The 17,766-nt window shown below is 38.8% G+C and overlaps 1 pseudogene across 1 annotated transcript in view; it reads right to left on the bottom strand.

The window, feature by feature from the left end:
* Positions 1-5,619: 5,619 nt before the first annotated feature.
* The window catches only part of LOC308506031 (small ribosomal subunit protein uS8-like), a 68,813-nt pseudogene continuing 56,666 nt past the window's right edge, over positions 5,620-17,766 (bottom strand). Inside the window, exon 2 of the transcript in view lies at positions 5,620-6,081. The product of the transcript in view is annotated as a small ribosomal subunit protein uS8-like (transcript). The remainder of the gene's footprint in view (positions 6,082-17,766) is intronic.

The raw sequence follows: 17,766 nt of genomic DNA, 5'->3' as shown, positions 1-17,766 counted from the left end.
ACCCAATCTTCTCTTAATGTCTCCTTCCTTGGAGGCAGTTAAGAAAAGCAAATTGAAAATTAAGAAAAGAGAGAGATTTTGCAAATTTATTCTGATCTCCTGCTTAGCAATATCTTTTATGAAGAAACATAAATGGTTTGCATTTCGTCTTTTTTCATGACCTTAAAGTTGGGTAAAGTTAAACAAGGAAGCCAATCTTGAAGGAACTAGAAAGGCCTTAACCATTTGCACAATTACATCACATCCCCAAGTATTTTTTACAAACGAAACAAAAAACACTTAGCGATAGTACTAAATTCTAAAACAGGGCTGGGGCTTGCTTAGTGCTATGATGTCACTCTCAGTTTAATAATGCCATGCATTATTGAATAGAAGAAAGTGTGAAATTTTGCAAAACTCACACTTCTCATTTATGCTACAGCCCATAAAGTATGTTATGCATATCAATAACATATATCTGTCATGTGAATGCTAGTAGGGAAAAGCATAGCATGTTAACAACTTCAGGGAAACAGAAGAAGGGCTGTGAAGAAGATGGGTATCTGATACATAACAGCATCATGAAATGTGCATTGTCAAACAAACAAAGAAACAGAGAACATTAACCAGGCTGGTTTAACCCAGAACAAAGTTTTCGTCTAAAGGAATCAATCTTCTGATTTGAATTCACATATCAAGTCCAAGATCGTTTTAATTTATCAAGTGAACAAGGAAAACTAAGGTTTTTAATGACCGATGTAATGTGCTATATTATGAGAACTATGGGAACCACTAGTATATTAAGATGAAAACATGAGATTTCTACCTTTGAAGAAGTGAGAATTACTCATTTTTTAATGGGAGATGCTAGTAAAAACAAATACACACAGATATTATGAAAGGTTGGACAATTAAGTGCATGATGTAAGTGCATGGTGGAAAGTTAGCCAACTTAATTGTTCGACCTTTGTGTACATCTATATCTATCTATCTATCTATCTATCTATCTATCTATCTATCTATCTATCTATATCTATATCTATATCTATATAGATATATAATCTCTATCTCTATATCTATAGATATGTAGCTATATATAACTTACTGTGGCAAGGTTTGTTCATAATGCTATGCAAAGCCAATGGAAGAAAACAGTCCATAATAGGGGCCCAAAGATGACTTCTTGAACTGAGTCTTAAAGGATGAGTGGAAATATTCCTGTGAAGAATAGGCAGGTGTTACCAGCAGTGAGGCTGCATGAACAAAACAGGAAGATAGAAATGACACAGTGTCCTGGGAGATGAAACGGACAACCTCTCATGGGTAAATGGCTACAAACTTTTATAAAAGAAAGTTTACCAGTCCAATTCTCAGCAGGAAATAGAAAGTAAAGCAAAAGTAGGGTAATCTGAGGCAAGCTGAATAAAGGATTATTCATAAAAGTGTGTGCAGAATGTTGAGAAATGACAAATATCCAAGACTGAAGGGGAAAGGGAGGAAGAAATAATGGGAGTCCAGAAACAAAAGGGCAGCTTGGCAGGAGCTGAGACCCATGATTAAATCTGCGGGTGCAGCCAGCCACCTCAAGCCTGCAGGGAGACAACCAGGTTGATATCAACTCATCTTTACTCTCCCCCTGTTTTCTCCTGGTGCCTCTCGTTGGTCAAAGCCAACCTGACATCCTAAGGCAAGGGAGCCAGTTGAAGCATTTTTTTTTTCCTGGTCAGAAACCTTCAGCACAGAGCAGACTAGAGAAGGGTGAAATGTAGGTCTAGAGGATAATCTTAACTACCCATCACAGAGAGGTATAGACAGGGCTCAATCCCAAGAGAGGTACTCTCTGAATTATTTCATCTTTGAAGTCTTTATTGATAGTCTACCTCTTCCCTGAAATCTTTCCCAATCTCCTTGGATTCAGCTACTACGTTTGCAATCCATAGAATTTTCTTTCCTTTACATTTAACCACATTCATGGAGACATTCCATGATCAGTTGGGTGTGTATTTGTCTCCATAAATATGTCACAAAATCTTCTAGGAAAAAAGTTGTGTGTCTGAGTCAGTTTCGTATTTCCAGCACCCAGCATGAGTAACCATCTCTCACTTTTTGTTAAATTGGGTGTAGATAAGTGCATTCATCATCTGAGTGAGTCACTATATCAGGGAGCTATGCTGGGTATGAAAACCACCCTGTCTGTACGTTCTTAACACTCTCAACATGTCCAGATAACATGCACCTGCATACTCATGCATCTGAAAAGGAGAGATTATTTTATCATCCAGATGACACACAGAAGTCAAGTGCAATGTAATTACCCAGGAATCAATGGAATGGCCAGATGTTTGCAGCACTATAGATATGTAATGGAAAGTATCCTCCTTATTAATTCAATAAATATTAGTATTCAAAACCACTCAGATTCAGACAACAAATGTTTTCTGAGTGATAGTCTGCCCAAGATGCCTGAAATAAGCACTTTAACACTTGTAGGCTCATTTGATGGTCAACAGAACTCTATGGGGTAGGGGATTATTATCTGTGTCTTATAGATAAGGAAACTGAGATGAAGAGATGTAATTGCTAAGTGGCAGATATAAACACAATTCTTTTGATTTCTATTGAGGTCCCCTCCTCACCACAACAGAATGATTTCTTAATTTTAGAAATAAATGTAAATAGGATCCATTCCTTTTATTATTTACTTTCATTTAATAGCATTATTATTTATTATATATGTATAATGCCTAAAAATATACAAGAAAATGTTGAGACTGGTGTCCCTTGGGCATGTCTGTATTAAGTATAACCATAAACATGTCAAAAGCTACTTTAATTGATTTGTTGTTTGGGGAAAGGTGAAAAGAAATTTTAGTAAAGAATAAAAACAAATGAGGAATTACCAGGTATATTCGTATTATGAAAAAAGCACTAAAACATTGATTAATAAACACTTTGTAAAAACTATAATGGTACACATTAGGTTGATGTGACTTGGAAGATTTTTTTGAGAATTTTACAATAAACTTATGAAATTGCAAGCGATTTGGTACAGTTTATGATAATGAGTTTTAATGGGAAAGAGCAAAAGTCATTCTGGGAAGCCAGAAAGTTTGTTTAGTATGTAAACGAAAACATTAAAAGCAAAAAGACAGTGGCAGAGAAAGGTAAGAATCGCCATGATTTGTAGCTCTGCATGCCCACTTTATTAATTAATACAGACTTTGAAATCCTTTCAAGAACGCGAGCTAAAGGACCAGAACTTCTGCTGGTGTAGACAGTGAATACAGATCAAATGGGTTTCATTTAAAATATGGTGGTTTCAGATAAAACTAATTTGCAGGATGACAAAAACAGTCAATAAAATAGAAACAATTCTCATTCTTAAAATTCTGGCAACAATGAGTGGAATTAATTGGAAATGGTTCCTCTTGCTCAATTGTAATATAAAAACTTTATACCAGTTTTTGGTTTCTGTTGTTTTGTTTTGGTTTTTTATTTATTGTGTTGTAATAACACATACTTTATTTTATGTACTAGAGGCACTACTGACATGAAGGAAAGTGCGAAAGGGTACAAGCACTTGGAGAGAGTTGGAGAGAGGAACGAAAGGGAGAATGTAGAGAGTGGCTTAAGACAGGTAGAATAGACCAGGAACCCAGTGGATAACCACAGTTGTTATGCTTTTTTCTTTTCTTTTTTCTTTAATGCACATTTTCCCAAACCAGGGTTTTCTATTCTTCTTTCAAAGGCTTTAAATTTCCTGGATATTTGTTGCTTTGGTTATAGAGTGCTGCATAAGAAACTATCCCAAAACCTTAGTATATCTAAAAACAACAATTTTACTCATTTGCTACAATTCTACAATTTGGGCAGAGCTCAGCAAAGATGGGCCATCTCTATTTCATGGAGCATTAGTTGGAGTATTTTGACTACAGAGGAAGATTCCACTTCTTAGGTGACCTCACATATATGGCCGGCAAATTCTTGTGGATTTTCAGCTGGTAGCTCAGCCTAGCTGAGCTACCAGCTGACAATCCTGTTGATTGGGGCCTCGGTTGTCCACACAGCCTGTCCACAGGGCTAGGTGAGGCTTCTCATTGCTCGGTGGTCTCAGGGGAGTTGAATATCTGAGATGGAGGCTGAACTCCCCAAGAGCACAAAGATAAAAGTATCCAGGTCTTAAGGCTTAGGCCTGAATCAGGTATCCTGTGATTTTGCTACATTTGATGATTAAAAAAGGTCATGGCCTAGATTTATAGGAGGGGGCCACACAAGGGCATGGATATCAAAAGACATGATTCACTGGGATCACCAAAGTTAACACCTATCCCACCTGTCTGCAAAACAGATGATTGGCATTTGACAAGAATAATAATTGTAAAACATTTTTTTTACCTTTATTATTTTTTTCCTAATACGAAAGTCAATTTGGGGAACGTAATCAATAATGTTGTAAAGATTTTGTAGGGTATCCGATGGATACTGAAAACATTTTAATGGTATTAAAACAACAGTCTTTAACAGAGGCTCAAGATGATTTTTAAAAAGTAAGTGCCTTGCAGCAGAGTTCATGTCACCCAGACTAATACCTTATTGAAGAACACAAAGAAATAGTATCCACATAATATGAAAGATGGGAGTCTTTTTCTTCCAATTTTTAAACCAAATTATTTATGAAGTGAAATTTACCAGCCAGAAACTTATAGATCCACTTTTGTCTCCCTGCCTTAATCCAATATTTACTGAGCTTACACTCTCTCTCATTTGCTTACTCGACTAAAGTATATTGCACCTCTGCTTTGTGGGCATATGGTAGACAAGGTACAATGATATATGTTAAAAGGAAATCATATGCTAAAATGGAGTCTACAAATATCGGTCTGTGGATCTGGACTATCTGAGAAAAGTCGTTTAAAGAAGAATTCTCAGTTTTGCTTTCTTGTATAACTAATAAAGGCCAATATTTGTATCATAGAATTATGGCAGAGAAGAACTGCCATAGTAGAAAGAATAAGCAATTGTAGTTGAGTTTCTGTCAAAGATGTTTTCTGTTCATCTGAGACAGCTCTCCTCCACTACAACTCCGAGGCTCAGTTTCTTCCTCTTTAATAATAGATGGAAATCTAGATGTGAGGATTAAGCGAGATGAAATAAAGTAGGACAAAATAAGGAACATGCATGTCATCGTCTACCATAAAATGTTATATGAAAGTAGTATTTCATAATGATGGTGTATAAAGATGTATTTACAGCAATGCTATCAGTTTTATTTTGTTTCTGGCAAATGCTTTACCGGATAATATCACACACTGGGAAAGCAGATTCCTACTACTGTAAATCTCATTGCAAGTGTTTTTGAGTATTCCATATAAAGAAAATTTTTTAGGAGTTTTACAGATGTTAAGGAAGTATCCAGAATATAAATGCTAATTGTAAGGACAGACACTTAAAAAAGGCTCGACGTGGAGTATAATGTTTCCAGGCCACTTGACATTTTTATTAAGAAAATTATTTCCAACAATAATTACCTGAACCTTATCTGGTCATGTCTAATGATGAGGATTTATCCTTTTATTTATTTTTTTTCTTTTCTTGTTTTTCTTTTTCTTTCTTTTTTTTTTTTTTTTCAATTGAGGCATTTTATTTGCGCGTATGTATTACATCCCTTTGTAAGAATCCCAGGATTTTCTCTCCTGTGTGTTTTCATCTGGCTTCTTCATGGTCCATAATGCCCGCTGAGGTTGTCAGGACAATGAAACCAAATTGGCGGGACGGCAGCAGGTTGTTCTGCCATTTTTCTAGACCTTTGAGTTGCAGGTCACATCTGGGGCTGATGACTCCACACTTGTTTAACCTGCCCATGAGGTTCACAACAATTTTCCCTGCTCTGTGATCATCAATGATTTCAAATTCGCCAATGTAACCGTGCTTCATCATCGCAGTGAGGAAGCGGACGATGACCTTGGAGCATGGCCTGAGGAGAACCTGGCGTCTGCCTCGCTTCTCGGCGCTGTTGATGCTCTGGAGAGCATCGGCCAGGACGTCCACGCGCACCACGGCGGGCGCACGGAAAGGTGGAGGAAAGAGAGGATTTATCCTTTTCTTAAACAATGAAGATTTCTCTTTGAAAATATTAGCTCATCAAACACTCACTAAGCCTTGTGCTTCACACTTTCTTAGGCACTCTGGGGGATGTCAAAGAAGTTTAGGCAGTGTTGACAGTTCTTGAGGAATTTATGATCTATTACCACTTCAAAATAGCCTATAAGGCTACAGCGGGCTGGGCCCGACAGCTGTGAGCATTGATCGGAGCTACTACAGTTTAGGTAAAGAAGAGACAAATGTGAGTTTGGGCAGGAAGGAAAGTTTCCTTGAAGATAGGGACTAAACTTCATTTAGTAGCATTTCTGTATCCAAGCATTAAGAAGCAGCTCTCAGTATTTTATGGACATCAGTGAGTTCTTGAAGATCAAGGTGCTCAAAGAGAGAGAAAGGTGCAAAGAAAGAATTTAAGATGGAGACAGAAGCTCGCAGTGAGGATGACTGGAACCCATGTTCCCTGCTAAGGATTTAGGGAGATGAAGTTGGCCTGGTGAGGGATATCCAGCTGTGGAGGACGCCCAGGACCAGGAGTTTGGGCTTTCATCTGACAGGCAATAGCAACCAATTATTACATGCTTTTAAGTATCGTGTTCCACTTTGTTAAAAAATTATGGAGGAAAAATTTTCTGTAGTTTCATTTCCAAAAGTGAAAGTTCAAAGTCTTGCAAAATTCTGAGGCTAAGGAATAGAGAAAAACTTTAAACATAGATTCATTTTTCAGTGATGGAATTATTTGTCTTTGATTAATCATGAAGATATTTCATTTCTGACTATGTCTCCTTTCATCTATGTCTATTTCATACATTTCTCAGATACCGAAAATCCACTCCTTTGAAACCTTAATAAGAGATTTCTTTTTGTGTTGATTTTTTTTCACTTTTGCACAAAAAGGCATTATATTTGTGAAGATGTTATAATAACAGGCTCAGCAGCATGTGAGGCGAGGCCACCAGAAGCATGGTGGCCTCATATTACAGTTATTATTGTCTTGAAACAAAATGCCTAATGATGTCTCCTTTAGGAATTTCACTGCAAGCATAAACAACCACTGAGTACAGTGAGCAAGAAAAGAAAATATGAAAAGAGAATTATGTCTCATGCAAGAGTCTGTTTGGATATGAATTATGAAAATAGGGTGTGACGTCTGATTTTCTGTGTATGTTATCAGAATCTAATCAGCTCTCCTAAACCACGGGGTGAAAAGTGCTTAGTGCATTTATACTTACATACACCTATGGATGCAGAGAGGTGGCTAAGCTAGTAGATAACCCCATGCTGGAAAAGCCCAGCTAAATATTCACAGAAACACAAAAGTCAGGTGAATGAACAAGCCTGTGCAGCCCCCTGAGGCACAGCTGAGCTAGCCTTGCCGCTCCTCTGTATTCTACAGGAATGCTAATTTTAACACCAGCCTGGATCTGTACTTAGCAAATCTCCAACCCTTGCTCACGGATTTAGAATTGTACCTGACATATCCTAAAATGATACTTTGATTTTTCACTCTCCAACCATGCAATTTTGCTTTCTAAAACTTCAGCTGAAAATAAATGTATTTAACATTTGGCTTTGGCAGGAAGAAAATGTTCCAGTATAGAAATGTGTGTCTCCATGAACACAATTGTTAATTCAAACTCAGGCTATGCAGTTAAAGAGAATGGGTAGGTAGCACATAGTAGGTATTGCACTGTGACATTGAATTACATGAGCTAAGTGGTCAGAACTCATAATGGTATGTGTCATTTGGACAAGTCAGAAATGAATTAAGTAATAACCAGAACAACCACAGACATAGAGAAAAATAATTAATGGTTCCAAGACAAAATAATGAATGAGGGAATTAGAGGCCCTGGGGGATAATCCACAGAGAGGAGCATGTGTCTTATCCGATTCTGTCCCTTAAAAAGTACAATGCCGGAGTACAGGAGAACCACCTCCCCTTACCCTTCCATGCAAATAGATCATAAATAGATGGCCCCAGGAACTGATCTGAAGGATAGGACAGTGAAGGGGAAAAGTGCTGTATTTGACTTCTACCTCCAAATGTGACTTGCCGTGTGACAACAGGAAAACTACTTTGCTTCAGTAGGCCACAGTGTCATCTGCTAAAGAAATGTTTGAAATAAGTGGCTTAGGTAATGCCTTGATCATATATAATGACACTAGAAGGTATTGTTTTTTTACCCAATTCTATACCATAATTACAAATCTTCCCAAAAAGGACAGGTGAGAACTTATAAAAGCTGGAATAATGGAATTATCAAACATGAGTTACACAGATGTCAAACATACTCCTGCAAAGAGGAAGGTCCAATCAAGAAGCCAGATTCCAACAGCTCATTTGTCAGAGGGAGGCACTGAAATGGCCAAGTGCATGGTCATAAAGAAAAGGAAGAAGTCCCCGTGCTAAGGGCCATTGATATTTACTCAGCCTTTTATGCACTGAACCCTACTCTTTCTCAGGTACCATTCTAGATGAGTGGATCTGATAGTAAACAAAACAGAAAAAGCCCCCTATGCTCAGGGTGCCCAACTCTAATGAGGGGAGATAGATAATAAACAAAAAAATGAACAATATGTTGGGCAGGGTTATGTGGTAAGAAAGGAATGAAGCAGGTTAGAAGGAGAGACAGCGTGCACATGGGGAATGCTACTGCAAATAGGCTGTTTGGCACAGGCCTTTCTCAGGCGATGATACTTGAGCAGAAATCTGTAGGAAAGGAGTAAGAAGCCATGTGGCTAACTCAGAAAAAATCATGCCAGCCTGGAGAATCAGAAAATGCAAATTAAGCCCTAAGGCTTGAATGTGCTCAGTGAGTTTGAGGAAACAGAAAAAAAAAAACAATGTGGCTCTGGGGGATGGAGAACCAACCAGGGGAGAGAGGTAGACAAAGCAGGTGGCCAGCTCTCACACAGCAACGTGGGTGGCCATTCTGCTAGGTGGTCCCCGGCGTATACTCTGAGTCAACTAGGATACCATTACAAGACTTTCAGTAGACTTGTAACATGTGCTAAGTTTTAGAAAGATCATTCTGGATGTTTTATGTAGAATGGATTTCAAGTAAGCAAGCATCTAAGATCAGTTTAGGAGGTTGTTGCAACATGCCAAGCCAGAGAGGCTGGCGGTTTGGAGTCATGTGGTAGTGGGAAGGTGGTAAAAGGTGGTCAGTTGTTCATGTATGAAATATGATCACAAAATACGGTGAATGTTTAAATTAAAAAAAAAAATACAGTAAAAGACACAGTGCCATTAATCCCTGTCAAAATAATCCCCCTCGCTTTGAACACACTTATCCCATCGTTCTTGCCACTTTCTGAAGCAGTTCTGGGAGTCCTCTTTCGTGAGTGTCTTTGCTTCATCTTCCATCATGACAATGCTCTGTGTTACACATCACTTCTGGAATGGCAATTTTTGTCAAATAAAAACATTATGATGTCTCCTCATCCACCTTATTCACTGGATTTGGCACCATGCGACTTCTGGCTCTTCCCCAAAGTCAAAATAACCATGAAAGAAAAGCATTTTGAATTGTACTTCCAGAACTGCTTCAGAAAGTGGCAAGACAACGGGGTGTGTTCGAAGCGAGGTGAAATATTTGGAGGGAAATAAATGGCAATGTGTCTTTTACTGTAATATTTTTTTTGTTAATTTAAATATTCACCGTATTTATTGATAACACCTCGTATTTCATTGCCTAGCTAACAGGCTTTGCTCATGGGTTGATGGGACAGCCCAAAGAATGAAATTCTCTCCACAAGATGAATCCTTGGCAGAGGGGGACAGCAAGTACAAGTGAAATCCCAGAAAAAAATCATCCTGCCAGCACTTGGGAGAATGGAATAACCTAGATATTGGGTTGAGTATAAAGAAACAAAGGTGTATCTGAGGAGCCTAATTTAACATTTCTCCTATGAGACTTATAGGTCTCATAGGTTGGTGAGTCACAGACAGAAATTCCTTACCACAAGTGTGAGATGGTTCATCAATAACTCTCTGTGTCCTTGTATTTACCACATCAGAAACAAAGCCCACTGTGTGGAGGGTAAAACAGGCTCTGTGGCCATATGACGACAGCCTTTCAGTAAGGAAAATGCAATTTTGCCCAGGCTGAGTCTGGGAGACAAGAAAATCTGATTGGAAACTCAACCCCCTAGAGTTCAAAACCCGTCAATCTAAGGGAAATCACAAGCTTGACTTTGGACTTGGTCGCTTTGACAGTCAGCCGTATCCAGATAATTGGCAGTAGCACCATGTCACCATAATTTTCTTTTCAGAGTATGCCAGAATCTAAAATGTTTGTTGTAACCATATCACAATGGATATGCAGTCAGCTTTCAGTGTTCCAGAAATTGATGTGTGTCTATTATTCATCTCTAATGAAACCTGGTGATACTATGGTGGCTATTAGCATAAAGTCCCTCAGAAAAGTCTGTGTCATGCTGAGACACACACACACACACACACACACACACATCTTACTCATTGTCACGCAAGTTTAATTTGATGAATTCTGATGTTTTAATATACCGTATACGATACTTTACAAATACTTTAGTTTGAGACTACCAGTTCACTCTGAGAATAAATTCACAGGTAAGCTTCTTCCTCCTTCGATGATATTGAAGCCATGCTGAGTGTTCCCTCCCTTCAAAATTTCTCATTGTCCATGATATTGTAATAGATTAATAAGACAATATTAATCTACATAAGACAATTCACTGACAGTACATTGTTTATTGATCCTGCTTAAGACTTTTTAAAAAGAAATTGACATTTAGGAGATGAGATCAACAATAAACAGTCAGGAAGAGATACTGGGATGGAGTAAGCAACAGGTCCTGTTCTTCCCGTTACCTCTGTGTATGTCCCTCCAGGCCCTTGAATTTCCAATCTCAACAAGGAAACTCAAAGTAGAGATAAATCTCCAGTCAGGTCGGTAAGGCTTTAAATGAGGCTGGATGTTCATAGCACTGGGCTGGATTTTCATAGGGTCTGCTTTAAGGAACATAGGAGAGTCTCCAGGCTCAGAAATTTTCCCTGATGCCTAAATCAGAGATGTATGCCCTTGTGTTATAGATTGTCTCTCTGGACTTTTCTTTTAAATCTTAAGTGCCCCTGGAAAGGTCTGTGCACCAAATCAATATGGGTAGGTTTACTGCAAACTTTCCTCCATGTTTAGCAGTTTCCAGTAAAATTACTAGCAATGAGGGAAGGAGAAGAAATAGCTGCCACTAAAAGGCTTGGCATGAACGCAAGAAGGGCACACAGTGAGGAGAGGGAAGATAGCAAAAAGAAACCTCTCCATCTTATCTAAAACTTGGCCTTTCATGATGACTGAGGACAGAGGGTTGAAATAGGAGAAAATTGGAAATGGACACGGATTTGTTTGGTAAGATGAAGACACTTGACCATTTTGCTAAACAGTGATGGGAATGAAAGCCCACATGGAGTGGGTTGCAGTGAGGATGGGACAGCCTCTTCTCATAGTAAAATGAGGTCACTGGAAGCAGTATACAGAAGTGTCCTTGGATCAGTCCTCACACACCTTTGTCTAAGCATGCCTGCAATCTTTGCACTACATGACTGTCAGAGTTCAGAAAGACCCCAAGTACTTTGATTAACTGTGCCTATGGAGTTAACTGAAAGTGCGAGATAAAAGGGGTAAATGGAGGTGTCTAGGAGAGAAAATAAAAAACCCATTCACAAAATTTAGCTATGAAAGACATGGAAGAAATAGGAAGATAATGAAAAGAAATTAAAGTGCAAGTTTGATTGTGTGTGTGTGTGTATGTGTGTGCTTGTGTATGATCTATTCCCATCCCCAATAAAAATAATAGCTAACATTTATTGTTTTTTACATTCCAGGTACAGACCTATGTTCTCTACATACATGAACTCTTTTGATATTAAAAAAAAAGAAAAAAAGAAAAAAACATGAGGAAGGCACTACTACCATCCTCTTTTTACAGAAGAGAAAATGAAGCACAGCAAGATTGTCAACTTGTTTAAGGTCACACAGAGAGTAAGTGGAAAGACCAACATTTTATCCCAGGTGGTCTGGCTCCAAGTCTATGCCATTAACTGTTATGGTTTACTAGCTTCCTGAGAAATTATTAAGTCTCACATTTTTTTTTTATATTCCCTATGTTAGCACTGTAAGAATATACTGTTATTTATGTGCTTATATATGTATACCTCTATTTCTCTAGACTGCATAATTCTTAAGGGCAGGAACTCAATCTCCTTTGTCTTCTCAAGAATTTAAACAGTGGCTGGTATATAAAAAAAACAACACTGACTGTGTATCTAGGACTGACAATATGCCTGACACTAAGAAGGGCTGTGTTCAATTTGTGTTTTTTTTTAGAAGGCAAGAAGGAAGAGATGTAGGGATGGAGGAAGGGAGAGACGGAAGAAGAGGAGGGAGGAAAGGAAAGGAGAGGGAGGTAAGTTGATTCTAACTAGAGAGGCAAAGTGCCCCAAAGGAAAACAGAAGCTAAAGAGCTGGCGGAGGAGCAGATCTTTTATGAGAACATAAACTGTATTTTATTTTTGTTCTGCTCAATGTTTCTAAAATTCAGTCTAAGATTTAATGTAAATCTACTTGAAAGGAGTTGCTAAATTTTAACTGGAAATATTTCTTTATAATAAATAATCTTTATAGCAGGTTAAATTATAGCCAAGTAGCAATATCGTTACAGGGCTGTTTAGCCATGGCAGTTTATGTGGACAGTCAGGAGAAGGTGATGATGCATATCAAAATATAGAATAAAGAACTTTTAAAAACCATGGGTATCCTTATTTACTCAGAATACTTTTTATTTAGCTGTTTTAATGCATTCAAGATTAATGGAGAGAATGAAACTAACCAGTGGGAACTGCAAAATGTCTGTGAAATGATAATAATAATATTTTGTATTCTTGCAGTATTTTTCAGGAGAGAAGGTCAAAGCACATTAGAACCATTAACACATTCAACCTCACAGAAGCCTGTGGGATATGTAGGTGGTGAGCTGTTTGAGTTCACTTTGTGGGAAATGAAAATGGAGATGAAATTGTTAAGTGGAAATACTCAAGGATGCAAGTCAGTATTGCACGTGGGTACACTTGGGTTATCTTTGTAGAGCTCACCAGGAAATCCCGCTGTGCACTGATGGGGCTTGAGAGGACACCTGCAGCACCCTCATTGAAACCTTTCTTCCCACTTTCAAAAGAGTTTTTCACATATAACCTCCACAGAGAAAACGTGGGTATACTGAAGAAGGATAGAAAGGGGGGTGTCAGATCTAACTCAGTGCCCCACCCAGAGCATATCCCCTGAGATGTGCTTATACAGTCTCTGCTTGAATATCCATATTTACAAGAACCTCACGCTCCAGCGGCAACCCCTTCCAAAGTTGACTTGCTCTAAGTAGAAGGAAGAGGGCATAGAATCTATTAAGGGCTTGTTGACTGAGGGAAAATTTGGTAGAACTTAGGAACCAAGGCAGCGTTCATAATTCATGGGTTCTCTACTCTCTGATGTTAAATATACTTAACCAGAGAGATATGGTCCATGTTATTGCTGCCAAACCATACTCTTCCTTTAGGGGTTGCACTTATGAATAAAGACCGTGAGACTAGGAATAAAACCATGCTCATGACAGTCTCTCCTGCCAGAGCCACTCAGGCAACCCAGTGTTCTCTATTGTCTGTTTGAATGCTCCACTCTCCGATAAGAGGCCCCTCCCACATCACCACCCACAGCCAATGAGTGCTTCAGAGGCCCTTTAACACACTTCTAGTTCTTTAAATAAGCAACACCCATGGGATCCTCATGATAAAGTCAGACAATTAATATTTTTGAGTGACAGAAATATGCCAAGCCCCGAGGTAGTGCTGAGGCATCTTCAGGTTCAAATTATTAGGCTATTTTAAATGGAATTACATTAGAATGATTCCCATGTTTTAAGAGATGTTGGAGCTCAGCCCGAAACCCAGGATACATTTGGACATCAAGGTCTACTCCTTCATACCATTGCTAGAGATAAAATATGCATTTCCTTGTTCCCTTGACACCCATTACATTCATTGTATTGCGTCACAAATGGTCAGGAGTCCAGTTACATATAATGCACGGTGACTTGGAGGTGATAGTGCTGCTGAGGGACAAAAGTACCACCGAGATTGTCACCAAGAATTAGGTGACAATCCAATCTTGTATAGGAAAAGTTACTAGGCTGCAGTATCCAAGGACAATGCTGTAAGGCCTGCAGAAGCTCAGAAGAGGGAAGTGTTCCTGAAGGAGATGGAAATTACGTGGATTCTTGAACAATGGGTAGTAGGTACAATGGTGGAAAAGAAAACAGGACAGTGCGTATTGTTGTTTTACAATGTATCCTCATCACCATGAATAACATATGTGTGTAATATTGAGTGACTGAAGAAATGAAGTATGAGTGAAGATACCCCAGGGTGAGAGAGCCTGTGAGGAATAAAGTGAAAAATGGAAGATGCTCTCACTTTTCAGAGAGATTAGTATCTCCAAGTCTATGATATATCAAATGGTGCTCATATCGGCAGTGATGATAGAGAATAAGAGAACGAAAGGCAGAAAGTTTGAAAGATCATATCATGATTTAGTTCTACCTAAAAACAGATAGGTATGCGATAACCACCATATAAATGCCAGTTGACGTGAATGAATTACTGCTCCGGAAAACCTACCACCTGAAATTTAGCTCTGGGATGCCATGATGATGAGCTGTCTGGCTCCTTTGTAAGCCACCCAGAGTCAGAATGGAGGGGAAGCACATCAGGCTGAACAGGGACTGGCTCTGATCAGCAGGAAATGCTGGCGTGGAGGCTGGCCTTCCTGCTTGTGGTCAGTCGCACCCCTACCTCATGCTACAAGAACAGATGCACATACCAGTGCCTTCCTGTTGCTGATGAGATGTGCCATCTCCATGTCTCAAGAAACCAAGGCGTGTAATATTGTCTCGAGTGGGATCACAATGAGGGAACCTGATACATTACAGAGCAAAAGTCGTTTTCCTTTGCTTCTGATTACATGAAAGCAAGGAACCAACATAGAAAAAAGTGCCTTGCTGATGTACAAAACATTTCCCCAGCTAATCCCTCCTATCCTATAATATAATCCCTCCAAATCTCAGCCTGTGCTAAAACTCAGGAGGTTATCATTTTGGACACATCATCTATTTGCTTGCTTATTCCCTTTAATATTTTTCCATTCCTTTTTTGAGGTATATTTTATATACATATATATAGCAAAAGGCAAAATCTTAATTGCTGATACATGCAACAATGCGGATGAACTTCAAAGATATTATGTTGAGCAAAAGATGCCAAGCACAAAAGAGTACGTAGACTACAGGCATTTATATGAAGTTCAAGAAGCGGAAAAACCAATTTATAGTGATATTTGTTTTTAATTGAGGTTATCTAAACTTCCTTTTCCTTGAAGATGCCAGTGACTGGTTATTTGGTTTAATTTACACTAGAATTGCTCCTTCCTTAAATGAATAATGGTAATGACCTCCAAAATTGCTCCACGAAGTCATAATGTAGAAGATGGGATGTACTCAAGGGTGACGTTCTTCTACTCCCTGTTTTATGTCAAAAAACCCCAAATCATGAGATCCTATTACAAGATAAGTCCATCATAATGGCTGGTACAAGGGCCACATTTCACAGATGGAAATGTTAAGATTAAGCAGAAGACCTCAGTGGTAAAGCCTTTTCCAAAATTCACATCTTCCAATGTATAATTCACGTTATCTCACGAAAGGCAAAAAAAAAACAAAAAAAACCTCTCCCTACACACAGGTGCACGTGCACACACAACTCTCAGTTTCTTGCAAAGTTAGTCAGCATCTCCTTTCTCACAGAAAAGTTTAGCAAGGTTAAGAGTTCAGAAAAGTATAAGCAAAATCTATTTTTAAAATCTGGATTTACTTAGCATCCCACCAACATTATCTAAAGGGATTTTAAATATGTGGCTTAAGAAGACTGAAGCAAGTAGATTGAAAACTGGACTCTCAATTAATTGGGGTATTTCTTCTTATAGTGATTTGTGTCTCCTGTAATTTGGGTTTAAAGCCAAATAAAATGGAGCAGATATTTATCCAGAGTGCAAAGCCAATTTGATAGCTACAGCATGGGAAGTTATTGACATCACAGTAAAATTCCACCTAGCACATTTTTTTTCAAGATTTTATTTTAAACTAAGCACAAACCTTCCACTTACTTGACCAAATAGACCATCCTCTTAAGAATGTGTTCCCACCTCCACCATAAAGCTTCTCCTCGACCCCAGCCACGTCTCAGGCTGATGGACATTTCGTGTGTGTGTCATTTGTACTGCCTGGAACAGTTTCCGCCCTGTTATGTTTCCATAGGTACTTAAATGTGTCAGTAACTATTTGCACTTATGGGTCTTATACCACGCTGAAATATTTAAGGGCCTAAACCAAGTCATCATTCTAAGCTTCAGTTTCCTTATCCACAAAACGGTGATAACATCAACATCTCAGGGTAATGTTAAGAATTATATGCTTGTATTGCCCGACATGTGTGCAAGTACCTAGAACACATTCAATTTCAGTAAATGGTAGCTATCTTCATTATCATCAACAACAACATGTGTATTGCTCTCATTACGTTTCTAACAGTACACATTATACAAAAGATAATTTGAGCCCACAGAAGATTATAGAATTCTTAATGCTTCGGGGGTGTCTGACCGAACGCAATACCCCACCCACAGCATATCCCCTGAGGCAGAGGTGCTTGTCCAGCCTCTGCCTGAATACCTGTAGTGGTAAGAAGCTCACCGTTCTCGGCAGCACCTTCCGAAGCACATGTTCTGTAACCGGAAGCATAACCCCCCCTGTGCTTACATTTGTATCCCTGAGTTTAGGTGACACTTCTTGCCAGAATCAATAGTCTCTCCTCATTAAGCTCTACAGAGGTGACTGACCTTGAAGGCTCTCAGGATTCCTAGAGTCTGAAACACTCCTGATGCCAAATAAATGTTGTGTGGAGTTAGCAAGGTCTCTGCTTATGCCTGGTCTTTGCTCAAGTAGTTCTTTCCTCGCCTGTTTTTGCTGCAAAGAATATCTCCAAAACCCCTGCTTGCTACAAATTCTGCACCCTTTTCTCTGAGCCTGGGTTAATAGTCTTTGAAAATCTTTGATAGGGCCAGAAATACTGGCGTTGCTGGCCCCTGAAGCCACGATAGAAACAAATATTATTCCACTCTGAAGTGAGCCTTGTTGTCACAGAAGAAAGAGTGGCACCCACTTTCCAAGTGGCATATAGATGGGACTTATTTTTATATATAGTTATATACATAGATTATGCCAACTCATTTTGTTTGCAATAAAACTGAAATACTACTAATAATTATTTTTATCACCAACTCTGATCTTCTCTGGTTCATGGCTTAGTGGAAATATATACATTTTTCAAAAATCAATATTTAATAAAGTTATCAGTGTCTGTGTCCCAAATTGAAGCCCCCTCCCCCCCTCCCCTGCCACACACACACTCCCACCTCATTTTTTTTTGAGTAGATGAAGAGATTGCTGCTTTCTGCTGGCTACTCACAGCTCTTTACTTTAAAGAACAATATTTCCCTACAGAAGTTGGCTCCCAGATGCTAAGCATTTGACTGTTCTAAAACATTT

Source organism: Rhinolophus hipposideros (assembly GCF_964194185.1).
Source record: "Rhinolophus hipposideros genome assembly, chromosome: 12".
Taxonomy (NCBI): domain Eukaryota; kingdom Metazoa; phylum Chordata; class Mammalia; order Chiroptera; family Rhinolophidae; genus Rhinolophus; species Rhinolophus hipposideros.
Note: the sequence above shows the minus strand (reverse complement) of the source record. Positions and strands in the feature narration are given on the sequence as shown.